This window comes from Halichoerus grypus, chromosome 7 (assembly GCF_964656455.1).
Source record: "Halichoerus grypus chromosome 7, mHalGry1.hap1.1, whole genome shotgun sequence".
In the NCBI taxonomy this organism is placed as follows: domain Eukaryota; kingdom Metazoa; phylum Chordata; class Mammalia; order Carnivora; family Phocidae; genus Halichoerus; species Halichoerus grypus.
The window spans coordinates 18,752,392-18,779,266 of NC_135718.1; the positions used below are offsets into that span (position 1 = coordinate 18,752,392).

A 26,875-nucleotide genomic window follows, 5' to 3' on the forward strand; every position below is an offset into this window, starting at 1 on the left:
GCACCCCAACTTCATGGGTCTCACCCTCATCCGTATTATTTTCTGTCACCTTATGCCATTCATGGTAAGTGCCATGTAATATACAAAAAATAATTTATAATCACATACTGATTTTTTAGTTTCTGCATTATGCTTTAAACTCTAAACTCTCTGAGAAAAGCGGCCATGTCTGTTTTATTCACCAGTGTGTTTCTAGCACATTCCCTGGCACAGCCTTCGCCTTTCTATTTACTGAATAATGATGAATGAATAAATGAATGAATGAATGAATGTTGGAATCACTCTTCCTCAAGAAATCTTTCTTGGGCTGCATTGTACCCACTTCTAAGGGAGTTCATTCTCCTTGGATATATGAGACACTCCCACAAACAGGCAACCAAACTCCAGAGGAGCCTCCCCGCTGTGTCAGTCAGGTCCTGTTGAGAACACAAAGTGCTCTAAGTTGTATGGAGATACGAATTTATTAAAGAAATCAGAACATATGCAAGTGTGGGAGGAACTGGGAAAACGGGGGTCTGGAAGGGGGAGTCAGGAAAATGAAAGACACCAGTCAACTAACATGCACCTGCATCAGGTGGACACTTTGGAGCAAACAGGATTTTCAAGAGGCCAAGCCCATCTAGCCACTGGAAAGGACCTGCAAGGGGAAATTCATAGACCATCTGTGGAGCTGCTGCCTTTGTGGGTCCATGTGGGTCCCGGTGGTGGGCCTGGGTCCGCTAGTGGTCAGAGCGGCCAGCAATCAATAAGATGAGCTAAGTAGAGAGTAGGGAACGCAGCCAAGTCAGGACCCACAATGCACTGGAGTATCTCTCTGTTACCACGGACAACCACGACCTCCCTCTAAGAGGAACATCTGCTCTTCACTGCCACCATCCAAATCCATGCAAAGTCCTCTTGGGCCCAGTCCGACCCAGAACCCCACAGTGAAGGGGATTCGGGGAACATGGCTCCCACTTTGGCCAGGCTGACATGGCACTGCCCAGTGAACCCATCTGGCCCTGTCAATGCCTCTACTTCTCTGACCACATCTCTAAGGAGCCTGGTGACCTGGATGGCCCAGTCCTGACCACACAATGACCAACAGACATCTTTTTCTGCCTTTACGACTGGCTTCCAGAGCCTCTGTGACCATGTCCCACCACGATTTTGCTTGAGTCTGCAGGTGACCCAGTCTGCCTGAGCCCCACTAAGAGCAAGAGGTGCTGAGCTCGTCTATGTGGTTTGGAGAAAGGAGGGATGTCTTCTGGGTAGAGTGCCTCTGGAAAGAATGAAGAAAGGAATGTACTAACCTAGGGGAGACATGGTCTTTTCCTATTTCCTCATCAGAATTGTCCCTTAGCTGGTAAGCAAGGATTAAATCCACACTTCTGCACTAATCAAAGGTTTTCCTGGTCCATGTGAACACCCTCTGTTCCTTCTAAAGTCGAACTGACCCTCCCAACCCCACCTTCACAAGGCAGGGCCATTCCCACTCTCAGAAAAAGCCAGATAAACCAAATTTTAGCATGCGTCTGATGCCTTCCCCTGCTCATTTGCACATCACTCCTGAGCCCTTGGGTGGAAGGGATTTTGCTACCTATTCATCAGTTCTGCCCTCCAGCTATTGGGCACAGGCTCTGCTCTTCCAGCCTGGCCTCCCTAAAGGAACGTCACAGCCTCCCCCCCCCCCCCCCCCCCCCCCCCCCCCGCCAATGCTCAGGAACAAATGAGAGCTTCCAAGGCAGCAAAGCGCCATACCTCCCCTTTCATTTCCAGGGCAGCTGTCATGACCCTGCTCGTCTTCTCCAGAGGTGACAAGCTGTCTGGCGCAGGCCGTCACCCCACCGCTCCAGAATGTAAATCACAGGAGGTCTCCTGCCTGAGAAAAACAATTAACACGAAATACCAGGATTACCGTCTGCCACATTCCCAAATCCCTCCAGCTCACATTTGTCTCTCCCGACAATTTATGCCTTCACGGTGTCAAGCTGTTCAAATACCCTGTGTTTTCCCTAAACGGACTGACTCGTGGTTCTTGGTTCTGTTTGTAGCATTTGCTGTAAAAGCCAAAGTTGTCGGCAGCAATGGTGCTTATGCGTGGAGAGGATTTATCTTCCCTTGTCCCACTAAAGTGAAGGCACATGTCTTCTTTCTGGTGAAAGCATGAGTTTCCAAACCTTTCTTTTTTTTACCACATGGTTTGCATGCACCTCCTTTCTGAGCTACTCAACATGACCGACTCTCCATGGTCCAAGTCATGAAAAGAAGAAACTGTCATCACAATGGATGTGGAACAATAACAATAACAATAACAATAACCCAGTGGTTCTCAACCAGGGATGATTTTGACTCCATGGGGGAACATTTGGCAATGTCTGGAGAAATCGTTGACTGTTACAAGGTTGGAAGTAGGAGTTCTATTGGCATCTACTGGGTAGGGGACAGAGATGCTGGTAAACATCCTACAATGCACAGGACACCTCTCTCCACCTACAACAAAGAATTGTCTTCCACCACATGTCCCTAGTGTTGGGATTGAGAAACATTGCAAAGAACCCAGTGTGGGTTGGCCTCACATTCTGCTTCATGTACCTGAGAGCCTCACCTCAAAGCAAGATGGCACCTGGAGGGGAATGAGAGAGCAGGGTTCGATGGCTCACTACTTCCTGATCTCTCTTCTACCTCCAAGAAGCAGTGATCTAAGAGCATGATTAGGCAGAAAGAACATTTTACCAAAAACAAACTGTGCACATTTGGGCATTTATCCCCTGCAGGCTCAGTTTCCTTATTTGCACACTGTGGCCATGAAACAGCCCTGCCTGGCTCACAAGGTTATTGCCGCACTCACGAGAGGTGGCGTATTAAAAAGTTCACTGGGGGAAATCAGAGGGGGAGATGAACCATGAGAGACTATGGACTCTGAGAAACAAACTGAGGGTTCTAGAGGGGAGGGGGGTGGGGTGATGGGTATTAAAGAGGGCACGTACTGAATGGAGCACTGGGTGTTATACAATGAACCATGGAACACTACATCAAAAACTAATGATGTAATGTACGGTAATTAACATAACATAATAAAATACAATTAAAAAAAAAAAGTTCACTGGAGCTCCAGGCATGTGACGTGGTAGTTAGGAGAATGCACCGTGGCGATGAAGTGAAAGCAAGTACTGTTCATAGCTGGCACAAGAACAAGCTCTCCTGTTGGAGAGAGAATTCTCCCTTCTTGTCCCTCTTCCTCCTGGTCCTTTGAAACACACGGGCACCAGCGCACGCGCGTGCACACACATACACACACGCACACAATTGATGAGTACACTTGAAGCAGAAGAATCATAAAGCTTTTGGAGGAGAACCGTGAAATTGGTCTGCAGAGGACCAAGAGCGAGATGTGTTGTTCCTCACTGGCAGACTCAGCGGGATCTAGATGGGGTGAAGAACTCCATGGAGTGAGATGCCTAAAAGGTATCTGAAGACAGTGATGCCAACTTTTCCATTGAGTTGTTTGGGTGATGTAATATGAATCCACCCACTATCCTGTCCTCAAATTCTCATGAATGCTTTGAGAAAGAGTGTGTGTGTGTGTGTATGTGTGTGAAAATCAAGTGCTGAGAAAATCAACACAATGTGGAGCAGAGGCAAGATTGGATATAGGAAAAGCCATGAGCATGTAAGTCATGCCCTACACACACACACACACACACACACACACACACAAGCACACAGTCATAGAAATCTTGACAAAAGTCATAGGAATTTGAGGAAGACATTTGAATTAAGGACGTAAGGACGCCCAGGTCACAGGAGGGGCAGGAAAGCACCCTGTTCAACTCTAGGTGGGTTACTGGCATTAGAGTAAGATTTCTGTGTGTTTGTTAAGTTATCCTGCATTCCTATCTAGGCCATGCCACACATCTCCGCTTTCCCAACACCCTACCACCACGTGCTATGGATGGGTCACTGCAGAGATGCCAATTACAAAATCTTTCAAAGCCTATTTAACCAAAAGCTCCATGCAGCTTCTGCCAGTGCAGACAGCCTCTCTCTCCCTGAAGAAGAAAAGAAAGGATTCTTGAGACTGAAGTTCACTTCCTCTCCCCAGCTAGCCTCGGATGGACTTGGTGATATTCGTGATTTTGTCCAAGGAACCATTGTTGGTGTTAATTGGATGGCAGCCAAGATGGCCTTTAAGGAAAAAAAAAGTTCTTAAGAGATCAACATTCATTAGTTTGGTTCTACATTAAGGGAAGCACATGTGGTGAAGGGAATAATTAGTGAAGTTAATTGCGGCTTCTCGGGGAACCAAGGGGAATCCAGTGAAATGTCCTGACGTTCATGCAGAGCAGTATGTTCAGTGCTCCTACAACTAATTGCAATTAGCAAGTGAGAGAACATATGTAGAGTCTCTATGTGTAATTAATCACACGCCTTTATCACAGTAGACACAGGCTGCTGAGTGACAGGAGACACCTGCCTTGCCCTGTGCTTCTGCATTCCTGTGCTCATTCCTGCTGTGCTTCTTTCCTTCCTTGCACCTGTTTTGTGCCTCTTGCATATTCAAGTCCTGCCTTTGTGCGGCAGGCTTTCTCAACTACGTCCCTATTAAAATACAGATCTATAATCTTCTTGGCATAAAGGAGGTTCTCAGGAACTATTTCATTAATGAATGCACATATGAATGCTGAGTAAGTTGGAAGGGTCTTCTCCCATTTGTGTAGATGACAGTGCCATTGACCCTTTGAGAGCCATAGAAAGGCAGCCTTTGAGGATACAAGGTGCAGACAAGAAGATTTCAAGCATGGGGCTAGGATGAGGTTGTTTGTCTAGAGGTGGCAGCTCCCAGGATGCTTGTGTTAGGTGAACAAGATGTCCTTGAAGAGAGTCCCCTCCCTCTTTTTCTGACACCATCTTCTCAAACATGACTTTGAATGGTCAGATACTGGCTTTCATTGTTGCCCCCAAATTATATCTCTAATACTCCCCACCATCAAGAGAAACATGATCCACTCATATGTAAAATATAAATACTTGCTTCTTCGTTGATTTTGCAAATCTTAAGACTAGCAAAGGAGGTGATGCCCTGGAAAAGGATTGGATCTTGACTCTTTGATACCTGAAGATTTGAGAAGTTATTTGAGTTTGGGAGTACATAAAATTTTAGATATGGAAGAGCTGAGCTTGGACCCAGAATCTTTCTGACTCTTATATCTTCAGGAATCTCATGTGACCAACAAAATCATCGAAGTTTCTGCCAGTCAAGTTACACTCTTATTATTTTGAGCTACCTTTGAACGTCAAAAATAGCCATGACTATTTAACTTGTTACAACAGAAGCTATAATAAACAGATCCCCAAATTTAGTGGCTCAAAGTACTTAGTTCATTGCTTTCCCATTTGCCAGTCCAAGGCAGGTAGCCAGTAATATTCCACGGGGTCATCCGCGGAGGCAGACAAGCAGGGAGGTTCTTTTATCCCCGATAGTGCCTTCCAAGGTTGTTTGGCATTGCCTTTCTGGACAGAGGGGAAGAATGAGTGCAAATTCATAGCGAAGGATTTCCTTTTAAGCAAGGGACACCGAAGTCGCACCCATCATTTTTGCTTAAGTCCCAGTGGGGAGAACTCAGTGCCACCAAGTTGAAAGGGAGACTGGGACATGCCATCTCTCTCCAAGAAATCTTCCCTATGTCCAGGAAGAAGGGAGGATGAAATAGGGTGGGGGACAAATACGAAAAAAGAGGAGGGCAGGTCTTAAGATATTTCATAAAAGTAGCTTTATCTCCATCATTTCAGTTACATAGAGACACATATCACATGGTCCAAAGTTAGCAGTACAGCACTTGACCACAAGCTCTTTGAAGCAAGGATGGACATGGTGCCTGGCACACGGAAAGTGCTAAGGAAACATCGGGCCATGAACAACTGAATGGATTAATGAATTGATGAAATGCCACCTAGATTCCTCCAGCCTTGTTTGGAGGACGTATTTCTCAACATTCCTATGATACTTTTTCCCTTGCTATGCTTCAGTGGCCTCTGAATAAATGAGGCCCTGAAAATAATAATCTGGCAATCCCTTAAAGATTCACTCAGTCTGGAGGTTTCTGGACTCTGTCCACTCTCCATGCAACTGGTCCCGGCACCCTGGTGTCACTAAAGCCTGACTGCCTTCTCAGCTCTCAAATGGTACTTGACTTTGCCTGGAAAATCCTGTGATAACAGAAATCCTGGGAACACTTTAATTATTAGCACCAAAAGAAAATCAATACAAAACAAAACACAGAAAGACTTGACATGAAACACAAGAGGAAAAGAGAGAAAAGGACATTTATTTGGTACGTATTGCATTAAGGATGTGATAAACATCAAGATAAATGCTGAGTGCCCAGAACATTCACACCATCCTGAGGAGATAGCTATTATTGTCTCCAACTTGCAGATGAGAAAATGAAGTCTCAGAAAGGCTGATAACTTTCCCAAGGTCACCAATTAGACCCAGCAGAAGGCAGATCCCGAACTATCCAAATGAACCAATCAGCTCAATTCCCACTCCCTGAGAGACCAGCAAACCCAGAACTCATTTCTGAATTGACATGTGTTACAGTGACTTGGTACTTTTTCTTAAGGCTAAAGACAAAAAAATGCCCCTCCAAAATGGCCCAAGCGGAGTATAATAAGAGACCTTTGCTTCAATCTCGTAGAGGGGATTTTATTTAAAGGATAGAGATACCACATAAACTCTCCTCAGTCATCAGAGCCTCTAGACCAGGGGACTTGGGAACACATCACGGTGCAGAGCACAAGCAAGACAAGATGTTCTTTAGTAATCAACCCAAGAGTGACACGTAGCAGCTTCCCAGCTGGGGGGACACCCTTCAGGAAGCAGACAGTCTGATTATTTAAAAAGAAAGCCAGCCAGGCTGAGTAACAAATCTTGTTCCTTTCTTAGTTAGGAAACCACTGTCTCCAGAAATTCCCATGGCACAGTATAGCTGATAAGAATGAGAAGACAAGAAACAAAATCGCATCTGCCTGGGTAATTAGAAATAACTCCTAATGCCAAAATTTGCATATTATCCTCAAATGCAGGTGTAACGGTGCTGAAAATAAGGAAGAGGGAAACAACATGTGGAGCTGGTTCTACAGGTTATGGGGCTTCAGGCTAATGAACCAATGCCCCACTAGTCTGTCAAGGGCTCTTCTGCCTTCCAAGGTTGGATTAGGGACGACAAAGATCTGACACACGTGCTTCACTCCTACACTCCTAGACCTAATTTATGAATCGTAACCAAACTTTAGAATGCTTTCAACATATTAATCCCTCAACCACTAAAAGTCAATCTGCATTGACCAAAAAACAAAACAAAACAAAAAATAAAAAACCTAACGGTCACCTTTTGCTTAAATCAACTTCTTGTAAAGTGTCTTTGATTAAGGGGAGCCAGAACAGCCCTGAGGAGCAGAGGAGCCTGAGAAAGTACAAGGGAAGGGAAAAGCTACTCTCCTACAGATTGGTCAAATGTTGCTGGGTAACTGCCATAATTCCAAGCCTCCAAGTGAAATCCAAAAAGACAGCCACAAGGTTCTCCTCCAAGACTGTCCAGAAGATAAATGACATCCGGAGAATGTCTTAAAGCACTTGAAACTTTGAGGAGAAACCAGAAACAATTATCACAATGTCTACATTCTCCCGAAACTGTTTCTAACCCACCCAAGGTAGACTGATGACAAGCTTAGTCTCTTTTTCTTGACCAAAGGACTCTCCCTTGGCCCAACATTTTTCTCTTACACATGTTAATCTCATTCACAGAATTCTGATTTTTAAATGGCAGCTGAGTCATATTTTGCTTAGATCCTTCTAACCAATTCATCTGTCAGGAAGCCAACACATTTTAGAGAGGCCATGCTTCGAAAGCATTTGAAAAAATATATATTAAAACTTAACAGTAATGTCCCCTATAACTAATGACCAAATTTGTGCTAATCCCCAACCTTCTAACTTTGCACTTGAAGTGTGATTCTTAAATTAGCATCATTAGCATCACTGAGTGCTTTTTAGAAATGCAGAATCTCAGGTCTACCAGAAGCCAGCTGAATTAGAATCTGCATTTTACAAGATCCTCAAGGGATTCTGATGCACAGTAAGTCTGAGAAGCACCCAACTAGAACAGACACCATTTTGTGTCAAATATCTAATTGCTCTGTCTCCAGAGCTTACTCACTCTTGTGCGGCACACTGTGCTGACTGGTTTGTTACCCAGCCACAGAGACTAAACGTGCGAATTTGAAAGAAAATCTTCAGCAGGCAATTAGTATTATTAACGAGAGAAAAAGAACAAGAGGATGAGAAGAAAAAAACAATGAACACACAAAGAGGCATACACACACACAACTTCATTATCTGACAGTACTGTAACTTATGAGCATCCTAATTTGGGTAAAGTACCCTACACATCATCATCAGAACAAATATGGATGAGCTCTTCCTTTTTTTTTTTTTTTAAGATTTTATTTATTTATTTGACAGACAGAGAAAGCACAAGCAGGGGGAGCAGCAGACAGAGGGAGAGGGAGAAGCCCTGGGGCTCGATCCCAGGACCCTGAGATCATGACCTGAGCCGAAGGCAGACACCCAACTCAGTGAGCCACTGGGCACCACAGATGAGCTCCTTCTGATTAAATCAAGTTTGTCTATGGTCAGCCTCATCTTTAAGAAGCTTAGAAAGTTACTTGCAAAATCAAAAGGAATGCCATTAATTAAAACTCAAATCATTTTAAACATGTCACACACACACACGCACACACCCAAATGAATAAGTAAAATTTTTATTTTAATGACCTGAAAAGTTTTAAATGATCTAAGTAGAAAAAGGAAGAAAAATAGGGGGAAGAAAAGCAAAAGAGAAGATTAAAAAAAAAAAATTGTAATCAGCTTTTGTTACTACATGCTGATCTAAATTTATGAAAGAATATGATAATCATATTTCTTAAATGGCTCCACACTACAGACTCTCGTTGGATGTTTCTCTGTGTTCTATGGCTCCTTCTTATTTGAGGATTAGGAGGGATTGCATGCTCGGCAGATACCAGTCATGGTGGATCCCCAGGTCCTTAAAAAAGAGTTTCAAGGCCTCAGTTCTATGTGACTTTGGTGCCAGCTCTGTGAGGCCCGAGCCCAAATCTCAGAGATGGGATGCACATACATAGTCTGTCCACACAGAAACACAGCCTTTGCCATCTTCTTTTTTTTTTTTTTTTAAGATTTTACTTATTTATCGGAGAGAGAAAGAGAGAGGGCACACAGAAGCAGGGGGAGCGGCCGGCAGAGGGAGAAGCAGGCTCCCGCTGAGCAAGGAGCCCGATGTGGGACTCGATCCCAGGACCCCGGGATCATGACCTGAGCCGAAGGTAGACGCTTAACGAACTGAGCCACCCAGGTGTCCCCAACCTTTGCCATCTTAATCTCCTTGGATTGTTGGTCACCGTTTGAGAGTGGGCCTTTGCAACCAGGTAACCAGCTCTATTTCTCATTTCTGTGCTATTCTCTGGAGACACAAAGGCAAAGGAGACATGACTTGCCTTCAAGACATAGGGAACACTTATAATAGAGCCATATTTAAGGTAGTCTGGGAACACCGAAGAGGCAATATAAATTATCGTTCCTGGGGTGTGGGAAAGAGGTGGGTCAGGGATTACATGACTCTGCCATCTTTTTTCTTTTTTTCTTTGTAATCAACATATAATATCCTATTAGTTTCAGGTATACATCATAGTGATTTAACATTTTTATACATTATGAAGAGATCCTCATGATAAGTCTAGTTATCATCTGTCACCATACAAAGTTATTACAGTGTTATTGAATATATTCCCAATGCTGCCCATTCCATCCCTATGATTTATTTATTTTATAACTGAAAGTTTGTACCTTTTAATACCCTTCACCTATCTTTAAACCAAACATTGATAGTACTTTTTACACTCTGGTGTGGAAGAGTAACTCAGTCAAAATATACTCTCAAAAGCTTCTCTTCAAGTAAGTATTTAGTTTTTCTTTTTCCTCTTAAGGAAAAAAAAAAGAAAACAAAGGTAATAAGAAACAGAAACTTAATTTTCAATTAAACCAAAAGATGTGTGGTTAAGGGAAGACATTGAATACAAAATCAACTCAAAATGGATCATAGAGAAAGCTTAAAACTATAGCAGAAAATCTACTAAAGAAAACATGAGAAAATATCTTTGTGACCTTGAGCTAAGCTGATTTTTTAAACTAAACACAAAATGCACAAGAAAAACTGACAAACTGAACTTAATAAAAAATTTCTTCAAAATTCAGATTTTATACTCCACTCCCAGAAATTCTGATTTAAGAGCTCTATGGTGAGGCACAGATATCCTTATTCAGAGAAATCTTTGGGTAGTTCTGATGTAGGTGGGCCCCAAAACATGCTTCCTTTCCTTAGTCTGTGTTTCTCAAAGACAGACAAGCCAATGTGCCCTCTGATCCTGCCGAGAAGCTTCCAGATGGGGCACTTTCAACACAATTTACTTTACATCTCTGAACCTTAGTTTCGCCATCTTCCTAATAAAAATAATAAAACCTAACTTAAAGAGCTTGGGAAGGATTCAATAGAATAAATGAAAGTGCTTGACACAGCGTCTGGCCTATAACCAATGCTCAGAGTACTATTTCCAGCCCATTCTTTTTTCCCCAGTTGGCTACGCATGCCATATACTATATCTTATGCAATTCTATCATTTTTGTAATCTTTGTGTGACTGTATTTTTAATCCATAGGTTTATGACCGATGTTCCTCCCTGGAGGCACAAATATGATTTGTGTGTGTTGTGTCCTCTGTATGATAGAATGCATATTATGGTCACTTATCTTAACTCATTAATTATGAAAGTGCTAATAAAAACTGCCCATCCATCCATCTGCCCCAGCAGCCTGCCTGAAATCCCTCCATTACCAATTAGTTCCTTGAGTTAAGCCACAGTTTGGTGCAAATGGGAAAATAAATACTCAAGGGTGGGCACTCAATCTTTCTACCTAACGAAGGAGTCTTTGGTCCTTAGTTGCTGAGTTCTTCCTCATGAAGCTAGAGGTCCAGATCAGGGAAACCTTGAGGAGGCAGGAGGGAATGAGAGATGAGGTGCATAGATTTAAGAAGGGGAAGAGGTCAAAGCCTAGATCCAGTGAAAGGAAAGTTAAGTCATAAGGGGGAGTTAGGTATCTGAGAGCCAACTTGAGAGAGAGTAATGTGGTCCCCTGTGGTCAGCCAAGGACAACACAGAGTCCTGAGAAGAGATGGGGGTAATGGGTAATGGTGGGTGTAGTAGCAAGGGGGAGGGGGAGGCCATAGGAAACCCACTATGCTGCAGAGACACCTTTCCATTTGCCCATTCCCCTAACAGCTGCTCAGGTGGCCTGGCTCCTCACAGGCTTTGAGCAACAGCTCTATAAGGGTATTCCCATGGTGCCTCCTCCTGCCCAAGGCAAAAAAAAAAGGGCATCTGCATGGAAATTTAGAAACTTCCATCCTAGCACCACATGAGAGGAGTCATCCAATGGGACATCTAGTTCCCTCTGTGGTCGGTGCTCACGTCAGCATGAGTCTTTCTTCATGCTCTCTGAGCTCAGAAACCAGGGTGTGGAAAAACGCAGAGGCTGTGTTCTAGCTGAAGAAAAGTGAATTGTGGTATTTTCCAGAAAATTCAGCTAAGGCCTTGAGGCCAGTAGGTACCAGCTGGGTCACATAAGTGGCATTCCCTCACCCCACAGCCTCGCCATATGCTCATCCTGCTCCTCACGGCCTCAGTGAAGGATGGCGTTGAACAGAAAGGATGAGGTCTTTGTTCAGGCTTTTGCAGGAGCCAGATTTCTGTGAAGAGGAAATGCAAATCCTTCTACATCTGAAAGTCAACCTCTCTAGAGGCTTCTCCTACTCAATGCTAGCCCCTGATTCCATGGCTCTTTTGACCCCTGCCAATGGCTATAACTCTGTCCACACGAAGGCTGAAGGTCAGGGCAGCTCATCACAGGGGAGGTCCATGGGGTATTGCAGGAGAGGTCACTGCTGGTCCTCTAACATAATCCAATTCTCTATTCTTTATTATATTTGCACATATAAGATATTTTTGTTTAATATTAACACTCTATGAAGGATACCTGCTTGCTGCTAAGGGATAGAAAGCTAAACAAGCATAGTCCCTGCTCATATTCCAAGTACAGATTTGTCGGGAGGTTAATAAATATAAATTACTGACCAAGTGCTAGGCATCTTATTATATTATAATTTTAAATCTTTCATACATATAAATATATACATATATATATGAATATATGTACTTATATATTTATTCAAATTTCTTTTTTACATATATGAATATATATATATCATTTCTATATATGAATGTATTTTATACTTATATATATCTTATAAATAACAGATGCATTTATGTATCTTCATATATATAAAACATTTTTTGTGTTTTGGAAATGACAATGGCATTTTGTCCTAATAATAAAAGTAATAAAGGAGTAATTAAGGGTACAGGATTTAAAGTCAAGCTGCCTTTGACCTTGGGCCAGTTATTTATTTGCTAAAAGAGGCAAGCAATTCCTACAGGCACAGAGAAGGAAATGAGAGTAAGCCCATCACCCAGAATTAAAATAGTTAATATTTTGCTAAATATAATTCTGAGTATTTTCTATACAATTCTTTACCTACACACAGTCATGTACTCTGCTTTTACAAAGTGACATACTCTACTTACTGTTCATATCTGACTTTTCTCCCGAACATGGAGTAGACACCTTTATGAGTCAGTGCACAGAGAACCCTACTGTCTTCTTAATGGCTTTCCAGTAGTTCACAGTTTGCAAATTGTCTCCTCTCCTCTATTTCTTTTTCTAATAGAGATGGCATATCTGGAAAAAACGCTACCAGATAACAGTTGTGACAATGCACATTCTTTTCACATTTCTGACTTTAATGGGAGTTTTACCACAAAGCATGAGGCTAGCCATGGATTATAAATATATATTTAATGCTAAAATCTTTTCCATTTATTGATATTTTATTGAGTTTTTGTATCAGGAATGGATATTAATTTTATCAAATGCTTGTTCAGCATCTATCAAGATGATCAGTTACACTTTTTTTTGCTGTTAATAACTTGAATTATATTGATTTCCTAATATCAAATGATTAATGCGATCCTAAAACAAACAAACCTTGTCATGGTGATTTTTCTCTTAACATACTGCTGGATTCTATTTACTATGATGATTACAGATGCCCGAATCCCAAATAAGATAGCTCATATAGATATACATATACAATTAATGTATATAGTATATAGCTATTATACATATAATATATATATATATAATACAAGCACAAGGAGCGCACAAAAGGATTATATAAATATATTTTATATTCTTTTTGTGTGCTCTTTGCACTTATATTAGAGTTAATGCTGTTTTTTATAAAAATAATTGGAAATATTTTGTTCTATCTTTATGCTTAAAAGGCTAGGTAGATTTGTCCCCTGAAGGTTGAAAGTATTTGCAAGGAAAATAATCCTTTGACAAATGTCTCAATTTTCAACTCTAGATACTATTGTACTTTGGTTTTCTACCTCCCTTAGGGCATTTCTGGTCATTTACATATTTTCCCATTTGCGGGTGAAATAGTCACAAGGCTCCCAAGGCTCTTCAGCTGTTTGGTGAAGTCCATGCATTTTCCTCCACTGGCTACCTTTGTCAAATAGTGTTTCTAGTTCTCTGTGAAAATGGCTTTTCCCACCTCTCCTATAATTTGCTGAAACCTCTGGGTTGAGGAGTCGTTCCCCCTACAACATCAGACTAAAATCAGGTGGCTATTGAGAAGCTGAATCAAAAAACAAAATGAAGTGTATGGTGAGGTGTGACCTTGAGCTATGACCGCCATCCCCAATCATAGTATAGGAAGAATATTAGGCATTGCTTGCCTCCCCTGCCTTCCCAGGCCTCCAGTCCTCAGTTCTTTTAATTCTAGCAATCTATTTCATCTTACTGAATGCCCACCTTAACAGGACATATCTGTGTTGCAGAGGAACTGCCTTTTGCAGAGGAAACTGAACATGAGAGATTTCTTAGCCAAGCTGAGCTCAACCAGGAGTCAGTGGTGCAGATCTAGGACTTGAACCCAAGGCTGTCAGCCTCCACATTCTATGGCCCTTCCATCACTCTCACCATCATATTTAGAGTCTGAGCTCCAGAGATTCTTAAAGACCTACTGCACTCTATGCCTCCCACAGGGTTGGGGACATGACACTAAGTGACAGTTAAGTTTCTATCACTTGCAACCAAAACAAGCCCAACTAATAAAGTTGCTAATGTGTATCTGCCCATCCCTATCTGATTATAAATTCCTTTAACGGTGCACTGTGCTTTCTCTGTAGAGCCTACCTAGCACAAGGGCTCCCATAAAAATGCAACCAGGAAGATCAAGTTCCAAGTAAGTCTGCCATCATTAGATTGATTCTGGATTCTAACTATAAATTAAAACTAACTTAAAATGTACAACATAATTAAATATTAATAAATATGTAAATAGAGATAAATAGCAAGCTAGAGGAGCTGAATCTTAGCATTCTACACAGGTACTATGTAGTCAATCCTGGCTAGTTTGGTTATCTTTTTGGATTTTAATTTCCACAGCTGTAATATAAATCACTGGACTTACATGGTATGAGATGTATGTAAATCCTTGAAGATTAAGAAGCGCTGGATGCAAGGGGTTCAATATGGTGACATAAGAAGTCTCTGAATTCACTTCCTCCACAGAAAACACCAAATTACACCTATTAATAGAACAACTCCTCCTGAAGAAGAACTGAGGGCTGCCTGAACAGCTACTGAACAACCAAAGATAGAACAGCAGGACAGCAAGAGAGATGGAAATTTCATACTGTTTTGGCACATGATGTCATGAGCACGGGGTGTTATATACAACTGATGAATCACTGAACTCTACCTCTGAAACTAATAATACACTACATGTTAATTAATTGAATGTAAATAAAATAAAATTTAATTTAAAAAAAACAGAGAGATGGAGACAGGGTAACAAAGGGAACCCCCTCCGCTGCCAACAGCAGTGGGGAGGGATAGTACGGAGGGACCAGGAACAGATCCCTTTCTCCCTGGGCACAGAAAAAAAAGCCGCAGTTTAAAAGAACAACTAGCATATACAAGAGACAACACTAGAAGGCTGTCAAGTGGTAGAGGAGCCACAGGAAAGCTCTCCAGGTCAGAGGGACTGGAGAATGACACAGTTGATGTTCCCAACTCTACCTTAAAGATCTAGACTGGAGCAGGGTCCAGACACTGTAACACGTGGGTTCAGTTGTCACAGGAAGCTTGCGACCTCAGCGAGCCCAGGGTCCATGAGCCCATACCAGCTGCCCAGTAGTGCTGGGGCACAGAAAACCTGTCGTGGTTTTGTGTGTGTGTTTCAATTTTTACTGTTTTATTTTATTTTTACATTTTTTTAAAGATTTATTCATTTATTTTAGAGAGAGAGCACACACACATGCATGCAAGAGCAGGGAGAAGGGACAGAGGGAGAGGGAGAAAGAGAATCCTCAGACTCCCCACTGAGTGCAGAGCATGGCAGGTCTCTATCCCAGGACCCTGAGATCATGACCCAAGCCTAAATCAAGAGTCGGGCACTTAGCTGACTGAGCCCTTTATTTTTACTTTTTAAAATTTGTCTTGTTTTGTTTCTTTTTTTTTTCTTTTTGGTTTTGTTCTTTTCTTTCTTGTTCTCTTTTTTCTATTCTCCTTTTTTCTTCCCCTTTGTTCTTTTCTTTTTTTCCTTTTTTCTTTTCACCATGATCAGATGGGATTTATTACTGGGGATGCAAGGATGGTTCAACATTTGCAAATCAATCAACATCATACACCACATCAACAAAACAAAGGATAAAAATCATATGATCATCTCAATGCAGAGAAAGCATTTGACAAGATTCAACATCCATTCATGATAAAAACTCTCAATAAAATGGGATTAGATGAAACATACCTCAACATAATAGAGTCCATACATGAAAAACCCACAGCTAACATGATACTTAATGGTGATAAAGTGAGTGAAAAATAGACATGTAGATCAATAGAACCCCTGTTCTATTGTAGAGACCCCAGAAACAAACCTACATTTATATGGTCAATTAATGTATGACAAAGGAGGCAAGAATATACAATGGAGAAAAGACAGTCTATTCAATAAATGGTGTTGGGAAAACTGGATATGAAAAAGAATGAAACTGAACCACTTTTTCACACCATAAACAAAAATAAACTCAAAAGGGATTGAAGACCTAAATGTGAGACCTGAAACCATAAAAATCCTAAAAGAGAACACAGGTGATAATTTCTCTGACATCGGCCATAGCAACATTTTTCTAGATATGTCTCCTCAAGCAAGGGAAACAAAAGCAAAATAAACTATTGGGATGACATCAAAATAAAAAGCTTTTGCACAGCAAAGGAAATCATCAACAAAACAAAAAGACAACCCACTGAATGGGAGAAGATATTTGCAAATGATTGATCCAATAAGGGGTTAATATCCAAAATATATAAAGAACTCAGACAACTCAACACCAAAAAAACCAAACAATCCAATTTTAAAATGGGCAGAGGAGCTGAGTAGACATTTTTCCAAAGAAGACATACAGACGGCCAACACACACACGAAAAGATGCTCAACATCACTAATCAGGGAAATGCAAATCAAACCATAATGAGCTATCACCTCACACCTGTCAGAATGGCTAAAATCAAGAAGACAAGAAACAACTAGTCTTAGTGAGGATGTGGAGAAAAAGGAACCCTTGTGCACTGCTGGTGGGGATGTAAATTGGTGCAGCCACTGTGGAAAACAGTATGAAGTTTCCTCAAGAAATTGAAAGTAGAAATACCATATGATCCAATAATTCCACTATTGGGAATTTGCCCAGGGAAAACAAAAACACTAACTCCGAAAGACATACGCACCCCTATGTTTATTGCAGAATTATTTACAGTAACCAAGACATGGAAGCAACCTAAGTGCCCATCAATAGACAAAGGGATAAGGAAAATATGGGATATATACACAATGGTATAATTACACAGCCATAGAAAAAAGGATGATATTGTGCCATTTGAGACAACATGGATGGAGCTAGAGGGTATTATGTTACATGAAATAAGATTGAGAAAGACAGATACCATATGATTCCACTCATAAATGGAATCTAAAAAAATGAATAAAAAACCAAAGAGAATCAGAACTATAAATTCAGAGAACGAAATGATCATTGCCAGAGGGGAGGGAACGAGGGGGATGGGCAAAATGGGTGAAGGAGAGAGAGAGAGATACAGGCCTCCAGTTCTGGAATGAGTAAGTCACTGGAATAAAAAGCGGGCCATAAGGAATTCAGTCAATGATATTGTGATAGCAATTAACAGAGCAGATGGCGGCTACATTTGTGGTGAACATGGCATAATGTACAAACTTGTCAATTCTCTAAGTGGTGCACCTGAAACTGATGTAACATTGTGTGTCAACTTAACACTCAAACAAAAAACAAAACAAGTGCGGGATGCAACCAAAAGTAACAAAATAAAATTTTTCTACAAACAGACCCCAAATCTCAGATTCCCTTCAAGACAGCAAGAACTTGATAAGAAACCGATGATCACCATTTCTTGGACGGGAAATCTGATCATGGGCAAGTTTCTCTACTAACTTGTTCTCTCTGAAAGAACACAAGTCATATTTTAAGTAATTCCTGAGGTCCACAATGTAACAGAACCTAAAACCTCCAAAAATTCCCCTCTTTCTCCTTATTTTACTCGTCTGGATTGGTCTAGATAGCTTATGAGGGTGCGAAATCAGTGCTGAGGGAACACTGACATTGTTCTAGGGTTCTCTCTTCCACTGTGCAGGTATTTTCATGTTTAGAGTTCTCTGTCTTCTTTTTTGAGAAAAGAAAAATTTGTCATCCAGAGGCATGCTACAGTTTTTTGCAGATCTCATTTTGCTGACCTTGCTAAGCACCGTCATTTCCTTTAATGATATTATTCATAAGAACAGTAATTGCCTCTAAAATGGCAAAATGCCCTATTTTTTCCTGACACAGTAACAGCAGCTTTAATGAAATGTGTCCACCTCCAAACAATGGCAGGAGACCCTTTCCCACCCCCGGGAGAATCACTTGGAGGGTATTTAATACCATGGGCTCACTGTTAACTAGAAATGTCCAAAAGAATCCTGTAACAGTGCTGTTTATTGGATTTACTCATTAAAAACATGTAAGATCCACTTAGAAATTGAACAGCTGTTTCTACTTCTTATCTTCAGGTTCAAAAAAAAATTATTTCCTTGCAACTAGAGCTGAGCTTTCCTCATCACCTGATGTGCTGGAAATTAATTATGCAGCAAAAATTTTGCTGCATCAGAGCTTTCTACAATCCTAAGACATAAATGTTGTCTGTAACTTTATAAAAGGAGATTATATGATGAGCTCAGCTTTATTTCACCAATACCTGCAATGGAAGGAAAATAAAAAGCATCTTTTCTTGAAAAATAGCTCATCTCCAGGGGCTAACACTATACTCTCTATGCCCAGAATAATAAAGGGGATGTTGCTGGGGAAATCATAAGGATGTCCTTGCTTTTTTCTGGGGGCAGGGCGGGGGAGACATCTATTGAACATAGCTTCTAAGTTTCAAAAGAAGTCAAAATGTGAATCTAGCCATTTAGTGGGAATTTTAAGGGAAACAATATTTTCTCCATATTCCTGCCCCCACTCCTGCCATTCCCCAACTCAATGCCCATGTTCTGAGTGATAGGAAATCCTGTCCACCCCGTCGCCATCTATGGTCTTCCTCCTACAGAAATAACCCAGCAATGGAGAGCCTTCTGTGGGCTAGATGCCACGTCTGTGGGACACTGAGTCCCCGTGACTGGTCTACTGCACAGGTGAGGAAAGTGAAGTTAACTCTCTCAGCTCCTTACCCAAACTATTCAAGCATTAGAAATAAAAAATAATAAAAATAAAAATAAAAAAGCAGCCCCTAGCATCCAGAAACTAACAACTGAGCCTTACTGATGTTACAAACGAATCTGATGCTTACTGCCAAATCATTATGGCTCTCCGGTTGGTCATGATCTCACTTAGACAGGTCACTGCACACACCAAACACCACATGTCCCTCCTCTCCTTGGCTAAATGAGTGATTGCTGCCTCTGTACCAATTGCCACTTCATCCTCGCTAGCCTGCCCTCCTTATAGATAAGATTTATTAATCAATTATAGAATAACTCCATCAAGAGAGAAACTGCACTTCCTTGGACACTTCCCAAATGGGCCCATCTAAATCCAAAGACCTACAGTAGTTCTTTCCAACGCCCTCTTATTAAGACAGCCCACGATTACTCACCATGTGTGTCCTCCCACTGTTGCAACAAGGAGCAGACTACTTTCTCAACTACAAGTGTGTGCCTGTGGTCTAGAGCCTCTGGTCTCCAGCCACTCTGCAACGTCTTCACTTGTCCTCTGAACTGGCCTCAGCCTCTCTTTTTCTCATCTCTAAAACGAGAATGATCAAAATATCTAATTCCTGGGGTGGTTGTAAAGATTAAATGAAATGATGAGCTTACTGAATGCGAGCTCCACTTACTACCGTTTCCACCCTGATCCTAATGACTACTGTTTTTATCACAGTGGCCCTTTACTGCCTCTTGGAGACCTTTTCTGAGAGCCCAATTTCAAAGAAGTCTCTCCTTCTAAAGCTCACACGTGTATTAAGCTCCTGCTGCATGCGAAGCACTTTTCTCTACCTCTCAGAATTCCTTTCTGCTGAAAATTTCAAAAAATTTTCAAAAAATAGAAAGCCTTTGCTCACTATTAAAAACTCTTTCCATATTGCCTTGTATATTATTTCTATTTTTTTATTTCTATTTTTATCCTCTTTACCTCAGACAAGATGGTTTCTGCCTTTAAGGAGCCTAACCATATCCTGGAGTTGTAACCCCCATAGCTCTTGGCGTGTAGTAAATTATCAATAAAACATGTGTTGATTGAAACAAAAGCCCAAGTATGGACAGAAATGTACCACTGAAAGTGTAAAAGAGCTACCCCCCCTTTTTTTGAGAGAGCGAGAGAGAGCACACACGCGCATGTAGGGGGGATGGCAGAGGGAGAGGGAGAGAGAGAGAATCCCAAGTAGGCTCCACGCCCAGCACAGAGCCTGACATGGGGCTCGATCTCATGACCCTCAGACGAAACCAAGAGTCAGACACTTAACAGACTGAGCCAGACAGGCACCCCCCCCCTTTTATTCTTTTTAAGTAAAGTCTACCCTGAACATGGGGCTTGAACTCATGACCCTGAGATCAAGATTGGCATGCTCTACTGACTGAGCCAGCCAGGCACCCCTAAAGGAGCTGGCTTCTTAAATCTACAGGCTCTGAGGCCTGGGGACAGGTAGGAATAAGAAATGCAGGTGCCCTTTCTCTTATGGCCCCCCTTACTGACTCCTTCCCTCCTCTTCAGCGTTCCAGGTTTTCGCATTTTCAGGCTAACAAGATCATGTTGCTTTAAAGGTTTTTCCCACCAAGTTAGGAAAGAGTCTTACAAAAAGAGTACATTTCATAGTGTTCTCTTTCAGGAATTTTTTTTAATACTCTTTTTCTTTCCCACTCTACCACCAAACATATTTTTCTTGGCTCCAGATAGCATAAATTTCTATTAGTAATGAGGAAGTGAGGAAGTTTCTTTCTGATCACTCCTTTTTAGTTCATAAACATCTTCCAGGGTTTGGGGTTTTTTTTTAATGATGGGGCTGGGGGGAGCAGGTTTCAATGCAACATGAATGTTTAATTTGCTCTATGTAGCAAGCACTCCTTCGATGTCCTAAGCCTACCGCATTAGATCTTCAGTATTTCTTAGAAGGTAGGGTAGAGAGACCCCTTTCCCACTAGTAAATCTACCATTTTCTTTGAAAATTACTTGGCTTAACTGCTAGGGAAATAATATTTTCTTTAAAACTGAAGAGCAACGCTCCCCCCTCAGACCCTAACTGAAATTCCATCACAACTGCGGGGTGCAAGGTGCTTGCTGGCCCAGCAAAGATGTCTCCCTCTTGCCACCATGGTGACCCGATTCAAGTGACATAGCCTGTCCTCCTTCTCCACTCCCCACCATGCCTACTGCAAGAAGGACAACCCTGCTCCTACTCCCCAACTATTTGCATTTCTTCCTCACTCAGTTGCAAGTATCAGAGGCTGGGAGGATGGTGTCCGTGTCACTGCGTGTCCGCGGCTACTTGCATGAATGCATTCCCTCAGGATCTGTGCATCTGAGAGAGCCTCAGGGTATTAGTTCCAGTGAGAAAAGCCAGATGCAGTTACATATACCACATGTTTCCACTTATGTCAACTCTCACAACCCAAATTCCTATATATATGTGTAAATATTTGTGTATGACTGTTGAAACATGAGAAAAGTATAGACGGGTATATGATAAACCGTATTGGTTTAGCCCCAGGGGCAAGGGACACAGGAGAAACAGGGGCGATAGGGTAAAAATGATTATATTTTCCTTATATATTTGGGGTATTTTTTCACTTCTTGGAAGAAAGCATACGATTTTTTTTAAATAAAAAATGAAAAAAATGTAATAAAAGCTCAAAAATATCTTTTAGTCCTTTCTGACTCTTGAAGTTGTCCCTGCGGTGCTCAAAAACTCCTTCTGGCAAGAGTAAGAAATAGAAATCTCAGAAGACCACAGCATGATGAAGAAAAGTGCCCTGGGCTTCAAGTAAGAACATCCAGGTATACGGAAATTTGAAGTAAGCAAAATAGATCACTGGGTGTCTCCAAAGGAAAATTATGTATTGTTTTGCTCATACCCCTTAGGAGGATCTGATTCTCATCTTTCATTGCCTTTGAGCGACTTTACAACTCTGTAAATTGTAGATAGTTGAGAGCAATGCAAAAGAATTTTTTTCTATAGACAGGCAATTAGGTTTTTATCTGGTAGAGGAACAAATCTCACTCCCCCACCCCCACATTTTCCTGCTATCAATATGTCTGTTCTTGGGATTTTTCTTTGAACTCCTTCTGAAATCTTACCAGTTTCCTCATTTGCGATGATTTAAATAAAATGTTTATTTTATACCTGAATGAAAGTCATCATAATTTTATTTATTTATTTTTCACTTAGCCTTTAACTTGGGATTGAATTCCGTGGTGACTGGGGCCAGAGCTGCCAGCTTGTTTCCCTGTCCCCGACCAACCGTCTTATTACCCTTCTGTCTGTTATATTCTGTCTCTCTCTTATCCCTCTGTCCACATGGAATCAGAAGGCTTCATTGTCATGATGCTCACTGATTGTCTCTGGGTGGTGGGATTTGAGGAGATGTGTAGCCTTTTTTCACCTGCTTGCATTGCTTGAATCTTTTATCATTGACATCTGCCATTCTTATAAATCAATAAAGTATATGCAAGCAAGGCCTGACACTTGTCCAAATTTGTTAAGTGCTTTTTTCTCTCCTAATTTCTTATATCTTTGATCTTCAAAGAACAAGAACAGTGAGAAATCTGACATATTAGCAGAGGCCAGTGAACTTTATCAAAGAAGAAATTAAAAGATGAGCAGCCCTCAAGGAGCAGCGTTTCTGAAAGGCTGCCCTACGTGCATGGACGCCTCTGGCATTTTGCAGTCTTTTCCCAGGGCGGCCCCATCCCTGAGGCACTCCGAGAGCTCAGCCTCCATGCCCCGGAGTCCCTGAGGCACTCCGAGAGCTCAGCCTCCATGCCCCGGAGTCCCTGAGGCACTCCGAGAGCTCAGCCTCCATGCCCCGGAGTCCCTGAGGCACTGTCATCCTGGTGAGGCCGTTTCCAGGTAGTCAGCAGTTTGTTGATATATGTCTCAGCTGCACCATAGAAATTGGCAAATCTGTTTTGTAACAGCAACCACCAAAGGCATTTGAAGGAAATACACCACTCAGAAAGGTAAATGTACACACCCAAGTTTGCCAAGGATGCTGTAAGAAGTTGAGCAGCATCCCTGCTCCTCCCCGCTAGATGCCAGTCGCACACTCCCCCCTCCTCCACTCCCCACTTGCAACAAGCCTAATGTCCTCTGGGGAGCACAATGGCCCCTAGTTGAGAATCACCAGTCTAGTGCATTGAGCTGCTACTCCAACCAAGCACTGTGCTAAATTCTGGAATTAGAATGCTGGATACAAGAGTCAGGAAGGCAATCACCACGGGGTTTTCCACTTGCAGACCCCGATCACCATTTAGCTGAAGAAAGGAGGTAGGACTTGTCCTTCCAAAGGACTCTCTTTGAAGAATACTATTCTGATGCAGTTCCGAGTGAAGCCACATACTGTATGACGCTGTCTGGAACACAGTGCCAACACGACATGAAAAAAATCCCTTGTGACATCACTAGAACATTCCATAATTCAGTGCTCGATTATGTATGACTTTCTGATACCAAACCAGATGGAACTATTACAAAAGAGAACTATAGACCAACAGCCCTCATAAACATAGATGCAAGTATCAACGAAATTTAAGCAGTTTGAATCCAGCAATATAGCAATAGGATAATATATCATGACCAACGGAAATTTATTTCATAAATCCAACATGGATTTAACATTCAAAATTCAACTGATAGAATTCAACATATTAGCAGATTTTAAAAATTAAAAAATAGATCATCATTTACATATTTTTTTCCACATAACTGTGAGAGAAAAGTCTGCAAAGCTTCTGCCACCATATAACGGGATCTATCTTCCTCTAGTTTCCAAAATTATGTTCCTCACTTTGTTCCAAGTACTTGGTGTTCTCAATATCTATCACTATGTAATATTTCTACTAAAAGTCTTTTCAAGGTGACCTTGACATTTTCTTTTTTTTTTAAAAAGATTTTATTTATTGGAGAGAGAGAGAGAGAATGAGAGAGAGAGAGAGAGCACATGAGAGGGGGGAGGGTCAGAGGGAGAAGCAGACTCCCTGCTGAGCAGGGACCCTGATGCAGGACTCGATCCTGGGACTCCAAGATCATGACCTGAGCTGAAGGCAGTCGCTTAACCAACTGAGCCACCCATGCACCCCGTGACCTTGACATTTTCTATTTTGTTTTTTGGAAGTCATCCAACATCTCCCTGATTCCAAAGCTGCTCCCACATTTTAGGTATTTATTATGGCCATACCTACTTCCAGGTATCAAAATGTGTATTAGTTTTTTATTGTATCTAAAAAATCTCCACAAACACAGCAGCTTGAAACAGTATTAAAACAGTCTTTTAATACCTCTGAGTTCTTTAGGTCCAGAGCCCAAGCAGGCTCAACTGGGGTCATCTGCTGAGGGTTTCCCAAGACCAAAATTAAGACTGAATTGGGCTTTTCTCCAGAAATCTTGTGGAAGAATCTGTTTCCAAGCTCCTCAGGTTGTTGGAATGTCCTTGTGTTTGTAGGACTGAGGTACCTGATTCCTTGCTGGCTGTCAGTAAGAGGTCACTCTAAGCTTCATAAGGCTACCTGCAGTTCCTTCTCAAGTGGCCTCCTCCATCTTCCAACTAAGAAAGGCAGGTGAAGTTCTTCCCATGCTTTAAATCTGTCTTCTTTCAAACGGTTTGTATGATTAAGTTAGGTCAAGCTGAATGGTCTCCTTTTGCTGTGTAATATATATAACCATCTGAATGACATCTTATAATATCCACAGGTTCCATCCACACTCAAAGGGGAGGGTATAATAAGGATGAGCTCCACTAGGGACCATTCTTAGAATTCCGCCCACTGACAAATTTTGGGAGGTGATGGCAATGGTCATTATCTTGATTACACAGGTGGCTTCATGGCTGTACACAATGGTCGGACTCACTGAATTGTACACTTCAAAGGGATACAGTTTATTATGGGTAAATTAAATCTCAGTTAAAGTTTAAATTTTTCACCTACTATCATACTTAAAGATGAAATATGGAAAACATTCCCCCAATATCAGAAGCAAGAAAGGACATATTCTATCACCTTGTGTATTCAGGATTGTACTAGAAATTCTAGCTAATGCAATACAGAAAAAAAAAAAAAAAAGACATAAAAAGTACTATAATTGGAACCAAAGGCATAAAAACATCATTCTGCGAAACTGACATGATCGGGTATGTAAAAGTCTCCACAGAATCTGCACACATGTCCTTAGAATTAGTAAGTAAATTTAGCAATATTGTATGACTGAGGTCAATATACGAAAATCAACTGTGTTGACACACATTAACAAGAAATATTTGGGAAATGAAATCTTTAAAAAAAATACCATCTACAGTAGCATTTAAAAATATTAAATATCCAAGAATAAAGAAATATGTATAGCTCTCTACACTGAAAGCAGCAAAATATTGCCAAGAAAAATTAAAGACCTAAATAAACAGAGAAATATACTGCTCTTATGAACTGCAAGAATCAATATTACTGAGATGTTAATTCTACCCAAATACATCTATAGATTTAATACCAATTAAAATCTCCAAGATTTTTTGTGTAAATTGACAAGCTTATTACAAGGTTTATATAAAAATGCATAAAATCTAAAATAACCTAAATAATTTTTGAAGAAGAAGAAATCTGGGGGACTTATACTACCTAATTGCAAGACTTCTTAAAAATGCTATTCTATTAATGTGTCATTGTTGCATGGATAGACAAATGGATCAATGGAATAGAATAGAGAATCCAGAAACAGATCACACAAATAATAATTGCTTGATTTACAATAAAAACATAATTTCAATTTAATGGGGGAATGTTTAGTCTTTTATATTGAATGGATAATACTTGAGCAATTAGATATTCATACGGGAAAAAACTGGGTGGCTCAGTCAGTTAAGTGTAAGCCTTCAGCTCAGGTCATGATCCCAGGGTCCTGGGATCCAGTCCTACGCCTGCCTCCCTGCTTCTCCCTCTCCCTCTGCCACTCCCCCTGCTTGTGTGCCCTTTCTCTCTCAAATAAATAAAATCTTAAAAAAAAAAAGAAAAAGACAGTAACCCATATAAAACAGGCAGAAGGCTTGAAAAGACCTTTTACAAAGGAGACACACCCAAATAGCCCATAGACCTGTGAGATGGTGCTCAACATCAAGGACAGGTAAATTTAAACTACAAGGAGACAGCCAATCCACCCCCTGTTGAATGATTCAAAGTAAAAAGACTGGAAAAACCAAGAGTAAGGAGGACGTGGAATTGTAACTCTCTCCTATAACTGCTGCTGGAAATTGGTACTACCACTTTGGAAAACTGGGTCAAACAAAGTTTGACATATGCTTACTGCATGATCCAGCTTCTGGGTATTTACCTAAGAGAAAATATATGTCTACCAGAATACATGCACCAAAATGTTTACAGCAGCTACATCCACAATAGCCAAAAACTGGAAGCAACCCAAATATCTATCAAGAGGTGAACAAATAAACAAATTGTGGTCTATCTCTGCAAAGGAATAATTCAACAGTAATAAAAGAACAAACAACTGATGCATGAACTACAGAGATGAAACTCACAATAATATGCTGAACAAAGGAATCCAGCCATAAATGGGCCCAAACTCTGGCCACATATGGTAGGATTGCATTTCATGAAGTTTAAGCACAAGGAAAATAAATCAACAGTTATGGCATCAGATTTAGAGCAGTGCTTCTGGGAATTTTTTTTTTCCTTCATCCTTCCCCCTCCCACCCTAGCAAGAAGACTTTTTAGATGTTTTTCCCCTAAAACACCTCCCCCATTACATTTTAGCATCACAGGGATGTTGAATATCTGCTTAGAT

General features: G+C 41.1%; 1 long non-coding RNA gene across 1 annotated transcript in view; it reads right to left on the reverse strand.

The window, feature by feature from the left end:
* Window positions 1–1,743: 1,743 nt before the first annotated feature.
* Window positions 1,744–26,875, reverse strand: part of LOC118540051 (uncharacterized) — a 127,238-nt gene continuing 102,106 nt past the window's right edge. The window contains exon 4 of the long non-coding RNA XR_004919448.2: window positions 1,744–1,861. This is a non-coding gene — a long non-coding RNA (uncharacterized LOC118540051). The remainder of the gene's footprint in view (window positions 1,862–26,875) is intronic.